The sequence below is a fragment of the Plecotus auritus genome (genome assembly GCF_963455305.1).
Source record: "Plecotus auritus genome assembly, chromosome: 4".
Taxonomy (NCBI): domain Eukaryota; kingdom Metazoa; phylum Chordata; class Mammalia; order Chiroptera; family Vespertilionidae; genus Plecotus; species Plecotus auritus.
This window is the reverse complement of record NC_137775.1, coordinates 135130391-135143729: the sequence shown is the minus strand read 5'-3', so window position 1 is coordinate 135143729 and position 13339 is coordinate 135130391. Positions and strand designations below refer to the sequence as shown.

At 44.5% G+C, this 13339-nt stretch overlaps 1 pseudogene across 1 annotated transcript in view; it reads left to right on the top strand.

Moving 5' to 3' along the window:
- LOC308246822 (large ribosomal subunit protein eL39-like) overlaps window positions 1–1236 on the top strand; it is a 14567-nt pseudogene extending 13331 nt beyond the window's left edge. Inside the window, exon 2 of the transcript in view lies at window positions 1097–1236. The product of the transcript in view is annotated as a large ribosomal subunit protein eL39-like (transcript). The remainder of the gene's footprint in view (window positions 1–1096) is intronic.
- The last annotated feature ends 12103 nt before the right edge of the window (window positions 1237–13339 follow it).

Below are 13339 nucleotides of genomic sequence, written 5' to 3'. Positions count from 1 at the left end.
AACACACAACCACCCAAAACCTATGGGGCATGGTGAAAACAGTCCTGAGAGGAAAGTTCATGTACTACAGGCCTACCTAAAGAAACAAGAAAAAGTACTAATAGCCGAAACCGGTTTGGTTCAGTGGATGGAGTGTCGGCCTGCGGACTGGAGGGTCCCGGGTTCGATTCCGGTCAGGGGCATGTGCCTTGGTTGCGGGCACATCCCCAGTGGGAGGTGTGCAGGAGGCAGCTGATCGATGTTTCTCTCTCATCGATGTTTCTAGCTCTCTATCCCTCTCCCTTCCTCTCTGTAAAATATCAATAAAATATATTTAAAAAAAAAAAAGTACTAATAAACTATCTAACCCTACAACTGAATGAATTAGAAAGAGAACAGCAAGAAAAGCCCAGAGGAAGTTGAAAGAAGGGAATAATAAAGATCAGAATGGAAAGAAATGACAGACATAAAAAAACAAAAAACAGTACAAAAGATCAATAAATCCAAGAGCTGGTTCTTTGAAAAGATAAACAAGATTGATAACTCCTAGCCAGACTCATCAAGAAACAGCGAGGACCGAAATAAATAAAATCAGAAATGAAAGAGGCAATATAACAACAGACATCACAGAAAGGATTGTAAGAAAATACTATGAACAACTATATGCCAACAAACTGGACAACCTGGTTGAAATGAACAAATTCCTAGAAACATACAATCTTCCAAAATTCAACCAGAAAGAATCAGAAAACCTGAGTAGGCCATTGACAACTGATGAAATTGAAGCCATAATTTAAAAACTTCTAGCAGCCGAAACCGGTTTGGCTCAGTGGATAGAGCGTCGGCCTGTGGACTGAAGGGTCCCGGGTTCGATTCCGGTCAAGGGCATGTACCTTGGTTGCGGGCACATCCTCAGTGGGAGGTGTGCAGGAGGCAGCTGATCCATGTTTCTCTCTCATCGATGTTTCTAGCTCTCTATCCCTCTCCCTTCCTCTCTGTGAAATATCAATAAAGTATATTTAAAAAAAAATAAAATAAAAATAAAATAAAAACTTCTAGCAGCTCTTTCTCCGTCATCGAGGGGCATATCTTCTCCCTCACTACGTCTTGCCACAAGACTTTCAGGATCAAGGGATTCCTGGCCAAGAAACAAAAGCAGAATCAGCCCATTCCCAATGGATTCAGATGAAAACTGGCAATAAAATCGGGTACAACTCGAAGAGGAGACATTGGAGAAGAACCAAACTGGGTCTATGAGGAATCATACATGAGAGATGACTCACATATTTATGCTGTATCCAGGTTGCCTATACCTTTAAATGATTGAAAAGATTGCTACTGTCTGAACATTTGGGGCATTTTAATTGGAAAATTAATGGACTCATGATTTTGCTCTGTTGATTTCCCCCCCCCTGCAGTTGTAGGTTGGTTCAGTAATACATGTGTGAAACCTTTTAAAAAATAAATAAATAAATAAAAACTTCCAGCGAACAAAAGTCCTGGACCCAATGGGTTTACAGGTGAATTTTACCAAAAATTCCAACTATTCCAAAAAATTCAAGAGGAAGAAATACTTCCAAGCTCTTTTTACAAAACCACCATTATCCTAATTTAAAAACCAGATACAGATACTACAAAGAAAGAAAATTACAGGCCAATATCCCTGATGAATACAGATGCTAAAATCCTCAACAAAATATTAGCAAATCAGCCCTAGCTGGTTTGGCTCAGTGGATAGAGTGTTGACCTACCTGTGGACTGAAGGGTTCCAGTTTTGATTCTGGTCAAGGGCACATGCCCAGGTTGCGTGCTCCATAAATGCAGGGGGCATGCAGGAGGCAGCTGATCAATGATCCTCTCTCATCATCATTGGTGTTTCTATCTCTCTCTCTCCCTCTCTGAAATCAATAAAAATATATTAGCAAACCAGATCCAGAGATATATTAAAAAGATCATACACCATGATCAAGTGGGATTTATTCCAGGGATGCAAGGCCGGTACAATATTCACAAATAAATAAATGTGGTACATCCCATAAATGAACTTAAAGATAAAAAACCACATGTTCCTATCAATAGATGCAGAAAAGCATTCGACAAAATCCAGCACACTTTTTTGATAAAAACTTTCAGCAAAGTGGGAATAGAGTTATCATAATAACATAATAAAAGCCATATATAACAGACCTACAGCAAACATAATAAAGGCTATATATGACAGACCTACAGCCAACATAATACTCAATAGGCAAAAACTAAAACTGTTTCCATTAAGAACAGGAACAAGACAAGGATGTCCCCTTTCACCACTCTTACTCAATATAGTATGGAAGTCCTAGCCATAGCAATTAGACCAAAAAAAGAGATAAAAGGCATTCAAATTGGAAAGGAGGAAGTAAAACTCTCATTATTCACAGATGACATGATATTGTACATAAAAAAACCTAAAGACGCCCTAGCCAGTTTGGCTAAGTGGATAGAGCGTCAGCCTGCGGACTAAAGGGTCCCAGGTTTGATTCCAGCGAAGGGCACATGCCTGGGTTGTGGGCTCGATCCCCAGTAGGGGGCATGTAGGAGGCAGCCGATCAATGATCCTCATCATTGATGTTTCTATCTCTCACTCCCTCTCCCTTCCTCTCTGAAATCAATAAAGAAATATATTTAAAAAAAAAAAACCTAAAGACTCCACCAAGAAACTAGTAGACTTAATAAATGTATTTGGCAAGGTAGCAGGATACAAAACCAACATCCACAAATTGATGGCATTTTTATTTTATTTTATTTTTTTAAAATATATTTTATTGATTTTTTTACAGAGAAGAAGGGAGAGGGATAGAGAGTTAGAAACATCGATGAGAGAGAAACATCGATCAGCTGCCTCCTGCACACTCCCCACTGGGGATGTGCCCGAAACCAAGGTACATGCCCTTGACCTGAATCGAACCTGGGACCCTTGAGTCTGCAGGCCGACGTTCTATCCACTGAGCCAAACCAGCTAGGGCTGATGGCATTTTTATACACCAGTAATGAACTCTTATAAAGAGAAACTAAAAAAGCAATTCCATTTACCATTGCAACAACAAAAAAATAAGATACCTAGGAATAAACTTAACCAAGGAGGTTAAAGATCTGTACCTGGAAAACTGTAGGACATTGAAAAAAGAAATAGAGGAAGATATAAAGAAATGGAAGTGTACACCATGTTCATGGATTGGAAGAATTAATCATTAAAATGTCTACTACCCAAAGCAATCTACAGACTGAACACAATCTCTATTAAAATACCAATGGCATACATCACAGAGCTAGAACAAATACTCTAAAAATTTATATGGACCCATAAAAGACCCTGAATTGCTGCAGCAATCTTGAGAAAGAAGAACAAAATAGGAGGGATCACAAACTGTACTACAAAGCCATTATAACCAAAACAGCCCGGTGCTGGCATAAGAACAGGCATATAGACAAATGGATCAGAACAGAGACCCCAGAAATTGACCCACACTATTACGGTCAATTAATATTTGACAAAGCAGGCAAGAGCATACAATGGAGCAAAGACAGTCTCTTCAACAAATGGTGCTGGGTTTCATATCTATGTTTCTCTCTTCTCTCCCTCTCTCTAAAAATCAATAATTTTTTTTAAGTTGAATAAATTAGCCCTGGCCGATGTGGCTTGGTTGGGTTTTGTCCCAGGCCACAAGCTCGGGGTGCAGGCTCAGAATGTGCAGGAGGTAGCTGATTGATGTTCTGCTCTCATTGATGTTTCTCTTTCTCCCTCTCCCTTTATCTCTCTCTAAAAATTAATAAAAATATTTTTAAAAAATTAAATGAATTATATACAGAAAGAGTTTAGAATAGTGCTGAGCACATTGTCAGTGCTATATATGCTTCAGTTAAATTTTTTTTTTTAAATATATTTTATTGATTTTTTACAGAGAGGAAAGGGAGATGATAGATAGCTAGAAACATCGATGAGAGAGATACATCGATCAGCTGCCTCCTGCACACCCCCCACTGGGGATGTGCCCGCAACCAAGGTACATGCCCTTGACCGGAATCGAACCCGGGACCCTTCAGTCCGCAGGCCGACGCTCTATCCACTGAGCCAAACGGGTTCCGGCTAAATTTTTAATGAGGTATAATTTGCATGCCATAAAGTTTACAATTTTAAAGTATACACTGTAGTGGTTTTTAGAATATTCACAAGATTGTCCATCACCATTTTATAATTTTTTTAAATAAATCTTTATTCAGATTATTACAATTGTTTCTCCTTTTTCCCCCCATAGCTCCCCTCCACCCGGTTCCCACCCCACCTTCTGCCCTTACCTCCCCCCCACTGTCTTCATCCATAGGTGTATGATTTTTGTCCAGTCTCTTCCTGAACACCCCCATACCCCTTTCCCCCTGAGAATTATCAGTCCACTCCCTTTCTATGCCCCTGATTCTATTATATTCACCAGATTATTCTGTCCCTCAGGTTTTTAATTCACTTGATTTTTAGGTTCACTTGTTGATAGATATGTATTTGTTGTTCATAATTTTTATCTTTACTTTTTTCTTCTTCCTCTTCTTTAAGAATACCTTTCAGCATTTCATATAATACTGGTTTGGTGGTGATGAACTCCTTTAGCTTTTTCTTATCTGTGAAGCTCTTTATCTGCCCTTCAATTCTGAATGATAGCTTTGCTGGGTAGAGTAATCTTGGTTGTAGGTTCTTGCTATTCATCACTTTGAAAATTTCTTGCCACTCCCGTCTGGCCTGCATAGTTTCTGTTGAGAAATCAGCTGACAATCGTATGGGTGCTCCTTTGTAGGTAATTAACTGTTTTTCTCTTGCTGCTTTTAATATTCTCTCTTTGTCTTTTGCTCTTGGCATTTTAATTATGATGTGTCTTGGTGTGGTCCTCTTTGGATTCCTTTTGTTTGGGGTTCTGTGCGCTTCCTGGACTTGTAAGTCTATTTCTTTCACCAGGTGGGGGAAGTTTTCAGTCATTATTTCTTCCAATAGGTTTTCAGTATCTTGCTCTCTCTCTTCTTCTGGCACCCCCATAATTCTGATGTTGGTACGCTTGAAGTTGTCCGAGAGGCTTCTTATACTATCTTCAACTTTTTGGATTTTTTTTTCTTTTTGCTTTTTCGGTTGAGTGTTTTTTGCTTCTTTGTATTTCAATTCTTTGACTTGATTCTTGTGTTCCTCTAGTCTGTTGTTGGGTCTCTGTATAATATTTTTTATTTTAGTCAGTGTATGTTTAATTTCTAGTTGGTCCTTTTTCATATCTTCGAGGGTCTTGTTATATTTATCGGCCTTTTCTAGGATATTCTTAAAAAGTCTTATAACCGTGGTTTTGAATTCTATATCCAGTCGTTAGTTTTCCTCCATTTCTTTCGTTTGTGATCTGTTTCTTTGACGCCGCATTTTCACTGCTTCCCTGAGTTGGTAGGGTAGATTTGTGTGCTAGGTTTCCTATATGGCCCAGTGGGTCGGCCTCCCCAGTTAACCTGAGGTGGACACTCTTGGTGCACTCCTTTGTGGACTGTGTGTACAGCCTTGTTGCAGTTAAGTCTTGATTGTTGTTGGTATCACTGGGAGGAATTGACCTCCAGGCCAGTTGGCTGTAAGGATCAGCTGTGTCTACGCTGGGAGAAGTTCGGTGTTAGAGACAGCCTTATAGCATTAGACTTGCCAAATTGCAAAAGCCTCTGTGCTCAGCTTGGATGGGGTGGAGTCTCAGGGTGGAGCAGACAGTCTTGGCTTCCAGTCAGCCTTGCCCTTGCGCGCGTGGGCCTCCAGACCTCTGCCTTCCCCAGCTCCCGGTTCTCCGCCCGAGAGTCCAGATTCCCCCCACAAGAGCGTGGGTCCCCAGGGGCTCGCCTGGAACTGGGGTTCAGTGCAGTCAGAACTGGGGCTCAGTGCAGTCAGGAGCTTCCGACTCCCTTCCACTAGGGAAAGGCTGTGGCAACCTTCGCAGCCTTTGTGCACACTGGCGTGCGCGCCTCCAGACCCCTGCCCGCTGGGGCTCCCCTGGGTCTCCCCCGGGTCTCCGAGTCTCCGGGTGCCTTTCTCTCTACCTGACAGTCCAGACTCCCCCTGTATGAGCCTGGGTCCATGGGGTTTCGCCCGGGACTGGGGTTCAGTGCAGTCAGAACTGGGGTTCAGTGCGGTCGGGGGCTTCCTTCCCCCTTCCGCCAGAGAAAGTCAGCCAGGCTCTCAGCCACCCTTCCTCTCTGCGCGCACAAAGACCCTTTGCCATACCTCCAATTCTCTGTGAGCTTTTCTCTTTCCTTCTAGTTGTAGAATTTCTACTCAGCCAGCTTTCCTGTGGTTCTGGATGGTGTCCGTTCTGTCTTTTAGTTGTAGTTTTGAAATTGTTGTGCGAGGCAGCAGTTTAGGTGCTTACCTATGCCGCCATCTTGGTTTCTCCCACCATTTTATAATTTTAAAACATTTCATCACTCCCAAAAGAAACCTATACTCATTAGTGGTAACTCCCCATTCCCACAAGCCCCTGGCAACCATTAATCTATTTTCTGTCTCTATGGATTTGCCTATTCTGGACATTACATATAAATGAAATCATATAATATGCGACAATATGTTTGGCTTCTTTCACTTAGCATGTTTTCAAGGCTCATCCATGTTGTAGCATGTACCAATACCTCATTTATTTTTATGGCTGAACAATATCCCATTGTATGGATATGCCACATTTTATTTAAGTCTTCACATTATTAAGCATTTAACATATGGTTAAGGAATAGAGTAAAGAAATAAAATGGAGTCATTCTGGTCAAGCTGCTAAATTATTTAAGTAGGCTGAGGCATGAAAAAATGATTCTATTCTTATTTTAATTGATTCTAGGAACTTAAACTTCTGAACTTTCCAGCCCTTGGTTAATGCCTGGATGCACATCAGATCATTGTGCATCAATGCCTATACCAGTGATCGGCAAACCGCGGCTCACGAGCCGCGGTTTGCCGCTCTGTTGACTGATGAGTTTGCGACCACTGGGATAGGGGCTTAATCACAAGGAACAACAACAGCCTGAAATTATTGGAATCGAGAGTCTACATCTGACCCTCAGATGAATGTCTGAGTGACCTCAAGAAGGAATTGTTCCATTGTCCAGTCCACCATGCATCTGAAGATTACCATCTTAGACCGATCCAGAGGCTAAGAATGCAGGACTGTCTTCTCAAGAAGGTACTTTTAAAATATAAGAACCCTCAGCTTTCCTTTCTCCTTTGCCTGGCTGTATTACAGTTTGCAAACTCTAAGACCTTTAAATAAATCTTTGTCATTTATTTCTAGCCAAAGCCTCCTGACTCCTTTTGAGTACATTCAACATAGTAAATGCTCAGGTGACCTTGTCATCATCTGGCCCAGGTGGAAGAGTACTCACGGAAGAAGCCCAAGCCATGAAAGGCTACCCAAGTGCCGCCGGCTGCTGGGCCTCCCTTTGCCTGCCAAGCCCAGTTCTGCCTTAAGCCTTAACCTTCCATTCACTGGTCTCAGAGATCTCACATTCCGTGTTCACTCTCCAGCCACACACCATCTGATAATTCCCACTGTTGAAATTCCCACTCCCTCTCATCTGCTCTTTTCCCTTAATCCATTCTTTCAGTCCTCCTCTGGACCTGGTTACTTACCCAGTTTCCGTAAACAGTCCAGTCCATGTTACTTTGTGTTTGGGAACTCTGTTACTTTGTGTGTTTGGGCACATTTTATTAATTATCCATTGCTGCATAACAATTTACCACAAAACTTCATAGATTAAAACAATCAACATTTATCTCCCATAGTTAAAAAAATTTTTCTTTTGTTAATCCTCACTTGAGGATATTTTTTCCATTGATTTTTTTGAGAGAGTGGAAGGAAGGGAGAAAGGCTGGGGCAGGGGTGGAGAGGGTGAGGGGGTGGGGGGGCGGGGGGGGGGAGAAACATCAATTGGTTGCCTCCCACATGTCCTTGGCTGGGAATTGAAGCCGTGACCCTGCAGTGCGTGGGCCAACCTTCTGACCACTGAGCGACGTTGGCCAGGGCCTCCCATAGTTTCTGCTGAGCAGCTCAGCTGGGTGATTCTGGCTCAGAGTCTCTCCTGAGGTTGAAGTCAAGCTGGGACTGTTATCACCTGACGTCTTGGCTAGAGCTAAAGGATCCCATTCCAAAGGGCTCACCCACATGCCAGGCAAATTAGTGTTGGTTGTTGGCAGGAGGTCTTTGTTCCCTGCCACATGGACCTCTCCATCGGGCTGGTTGAATGTCCACACAACATAACCACTTCTCCAGAGCCAGTGATGAGAGAGTGAACAAGATGAAAGTCACAATGTTTTTTATGAGTTAGTCTTGGAATTCACACTGTTGCTTCTGTAATATCCTATTGATTACACAGACCAGTCCTACTCATTGCGGGAGGGGACTACACAAGGGTACAAATACCAGGATGTGAGAAGTGTTGCGGGTTGGTTAGCTGAGTATGGTATCAGGCCTTCTCAGCACAAAGTCAGCCCCACCTCGAGATAACTACTTGCTTGTTGCCTCTGCTTTCAGACAAGTGTTAGGAGAAGGTTTGCAGCCTGAAGTTCCTCATTTTAACACCATGAAAGCAAAGTCTATAAATTTATCCTCAAAGAGGGAAACAACCCTTCTCACTATAAAGTTAACCCCTCCACTACACCTACAGCTTCCTCCTTTCCCAGTTCAGTTCTTCTGAAGGACCGTAACTGCTAGGCAGGTTCAATCCAGGGAAAACCCCTCGTCTGTTCCCTATCTCTGCTCTGCTCTGTCTGGCTGACTAATACCTCCCTTGACTCCACTATCTCCTGGAGAACACGTGTTTACATGGACTTTGGACATTACATCTGACTCAACCCTCTAGTATTTACGTACTTCTAATATCTATGACTTGGCATAGCTGACTCATCGCTGCCCTGTGTAAGTTTTGCTTCCCTTTTTGATTGGTGCTGGTTCAACAGACTCACGTGGTCTGATACCACACGGATGTGCCCTAGAAACTACAGCTTTGCACTTCCTCCAGCTTTGCACCTCTTTGAAATGTTCACATATGCCCAGATCTTCCATTAAAACAGTAATACACAAGCAAGCAAACAAACAAATCTCCCTCTAGCTTCCTGAATAATTCCTCTCCTTTTCTCTTCTCTCCTCTGCCTCCTTGTCAATCTTCTAAAAAAATATATTTTTATTGATTTCAGAGAGGAAGGGAGAGGGAGAGAGAGATAGAAACATCAACGATGAGAGAGAATCACTGATGGGCTGCTTCCTGCACGCCCTCCACTGGGGACTGAGCCTGCAACCTGGGCATGTGCCCTGACAGGGAATCAAACCTGAGACCTCCTGATTCGTAGGTTGATGCTCAACCACTGAGTCATGCCAGCTGGGCTCAATCTTCTACAATGAATGATTCAGCCTGATTGGCTTGGTTGAACGTCGACCTATGAACCAGGAGGTCATGGGTTCGATTCCCAGTCAGGGCACATTCCAGGTTGCAGGTTCGGTCCCCAGTGGAGGGCATGCAGGAGGCAGCCGATGAATGATTTTCTCATCATTGATGTTTCTATCTCTCTCTCCCTCTCCCTTCCTCTCTGAAACCAATCCTATCTAATAAAGAGGGAATATGCTAATTGACCATCACTCCATCACAAAGATGGCTGCACCCACAGCTGAGGCCAAGTTACCATAAGGAGCCATAATGAACAATCAGCAGGTACCTGAGGCTACGCCCTCCCCCACCCTCGTGGGGCTTGACAGGGGACCTTAGGCCGTGCCCCCTGCCCCAGCACCGGGTCAGGGCACCTGAGGCTGCGCCCCCCTGCCTGGCTGGCTTGACAGGGGACCTCAGGCTGTGCCCCCCACCCAGCGGGGCTTGTCAGGGGACCACAAGGTGCACCCTCAGTGCTGGGTCGCGGGACCTCAGACTGCACCCCCCTGCCTGGCTGGGCTTGACAGGGGACCTCAAGGCATGGCCCCTGCCCGGCGGGGCTTGACAAGGGTGGGACTGGCCAGGTCTGGATCTAGCCCAATGTGGGCGGCGGGGGGGGGGGGGGGGAGGGCGGGGTGGCCGGGTCTGGGTCTCACGTGATTTTGAGGCACATTTGGGCGGGCGGGGACTTGACTCTGGGTCCTGTGGTGTGCCCTAGACTCTGACAGGAGGAAGGTTTTCATATACATTTTACTAATTTTCTTTCATCTCTGACACTTGTATTATAAAGGGCAAATAGCAATATTAAATTATTTCCTCTAATTAATCCCCTTTTAATGTGCACGAATTTCGTGCACTGGGCCACTAGTAAAAATATAAAAATTAAAAATAAAATGAGTGATCCATTTTGATTTCCAACCTTACCATTCTGAAAAAAAACTGTTCTATTAAGGAAACTGGAATCTAAGACTGTACACAGGAGAATTTATTGACATAGGAGCACTCTCACAGGATACAAGCTTTAGTATCCTGGCAAGGATCAGGGGATGGTGCAAAAGTACTGCCAGGTAGCTTCTAGAAGCCTGGAAAGTTGATGGCCTGTGAAGAGTGAGGTTGAAATGCTTAAATTTCTGGGGCAGACTGTAGGAGGAAGGATTAAAAGACTCAGAAAAGTGGAAATGCTGGAATAGATATATGATGTTAAGACAAGAAGACCCACCAGAGGATTAGGCTCCCCAGGATGGCTCAGAGGAGTCACATTCATCAAGGGTATCAGGAATGCAGTGGCGATGGGGCACCAGCTTCATTAAGAAGTTCACACTACAGAAACTGCATTTTCAGAAGCCTTCTCCAGCGGGCTTGAAAAGGGGACTCCCAGGGGATTCAGGCCATCCTGCCAAGGCAGCCCCTGGTGCCCATGTGAACAGAGGAGCCCCTGGGGCTCCCCGGACCTGCTCTTTTGTCTACACGAGTGAATACAGCTACAGCAAGACAAAGTTGATCACAGCCTTCCATCTCAGATGTCAATACTTCTGATGAACAGAATGGCCCCAGAGAATCCCCAGCCAGACCTTTTTAACCATATGGGTGATTCCAGCATGAACTTAATAATACCACAGAATCCAGCTGGTCCCAATTTGGTTCAGGAACCGACGAGTCAGATCGAGGAAGCAACAGCAGCAGCAGCAGCAGCAGCAGCTATCACTAGCTTCAGATTCCCATAGCTCCCTTCCACCTCAGCCCATAGGCCCTTCCAATTTGGCACGGGACTCTGTCATCACCAAGAGTCCCACAAGTGATGTCCAAATGCAAGATCCTCAGTTGGAGAGACTGAAGGCCTCAGTTCCTGCTTTGCTCCCTGATGCCTATATCATAGAGCAAATCATGGAATGGTACAGTTTTCCAGAGGAGGAGGAAATATCTGACTATTCTTTCCACTGTGTATATCAGTATCTCACCCACAGGCCCCAGCTAGAAGAAAAGGGTCCTTAGCATCTTTGCTGATGCAGCTTTAGGTCTGTCGTTTGGGCAAACCTCATCTAGTATGACAAGCTGAGGCCATTCAGAATCCCTCCACTATAGTGAACTTTGGATTTCTCTGATCAAAGTGCTAATAAATACCATAGGACATAACTGAGGGAAGGAGGGGTTGTCTTGGAAGTTGGCTCACTGATAGCCATGGGGCTGATAGGATACTGATGCAATAGACACCAGGCATGGCCCTTCACTGCAGAAGCCAGGGGTTCATAACATCAGAGTATGAGTGGCAGCCAGGGGATCTGACCAGAAGAGAACTTTAGAAATTGTGAATAGAACAGAGTTTTCCTAGGAGGAAAAAAGCACTGCTTCACATGTATAATCTGAAAAGAATGAGAATGAGTAAGCAGGAGAATGAGGAAGATGGCCACCCAATGAAAGGTCACAATTCCTTGCCTGGTTTCCATGCCTGAATCAGTGTTCAGAAGCAGAACCCAGTGACTGAAAGGTGGCCAGGTTCCCAGGGAGAAGGACCTACAATAGTATGGCAAGAATGAACTATAATGGTTTCTCCAGTCCTTCTCCACAGAGACCTACAATATTTACTTGGATGATAGAACACTGGGACATTTTGATGACTGTTGGGCACAAGGTCAGAGGTCAACAAGTACCCCGAGACCTGAAGCCGCTTCATGCCCCTGGTTAGAGTGAGAGAAACTGGAGTCCTAAGGTCCAGCCTCCCTGTACCCACTGGTTATCATTCTCCTAATCCCCAAATGTACAGTTCGGATTTGGAAGTTGGGCTAACCCTCATATGGCATCCTTGTGATCCTTCCCAACTGTGATGGCTCTCATCTGCAGAGTAAGATCTCTCACAGTAGGGAAGGCCAAGTGGGAGCATCTGAAACTGCACCATGCCCCCTGCCCGCTGCCCCCAGGCCAATACAGTAGCCACAAAATATCATTGTATCCCGGGTTGGGGAGGAGGGCAACTGCTAGTGCCATTCTTAAAAATAAAAAAGATGAAGAAATGTTGTTCCTACCATATCTCTATTTAACTTGCCAGTGTTGACCCAGAAGCAATTGGATGGATCCTAGAGAAAGACTGCGGACTACTGCAAGGAAGTGGAACCCCTTTACACCTGCTGTGCCTGATGTGGTGGCTTAGCTGGAGTGGAGTTATGCAGCCTCAGGTCCCTGATTGCAGCCATCCATTTGACAAATGCATTCTTTTCTATCCCAATCAGGAAAGAAGATCAGAAATAGTTCCTATTTACACAGAATGGATGCCACAGTTTTGTGTTCACTCTTCAGTCTTCTGTCCTAATACAGTCCGAAGAGAACCAGAGCATTTGGACATCCCACATCACATCACCTCGATCCATTACATTGAAGATGCCATGCTGCTCAGGCAGGATGAGAAAGAGGTGGGGCACACACTGGCTGCTTGAAATAACACATGTGCTCCAGAGGGTGGGAGGTAAGTCCTATAAAGTTTCTGTGACCTGCTGCTTCACTAAAGATGTTACAGACCTGGTGGCTAGCAGCGTCCTGGCACATTTTTTCCTAAGTGGAAGACCAATTGCTGCATCTCGGATCCCTTGCTAGAAAGAAGGAAGCACAGAGACTGTTAGGAATCTTTGGGTTCTTGAGAAAACACAGTCCACACCTCAGAATACTACTGTTGCCCACGTACTGGGTGACACGTACGTACGGCTGCCAGGTCAGAGAAGGAAGGAGCTCCACAGCAGGTCCAGGCTGCGATTCTAGCAGCCCTTCCGCTTGGACTATACAATCAGGCAGAGCCTAGAGTATTGGAGGTGTCAGATGGGAAATGATGTAGTTTGACATTTATGGCAAGTTCCAGCAGGAGACTCGCAATGCCATCCCCTGGGATTACTGAACAAGGTTATGCCAACTGCAGGGAAGAGTTACACTC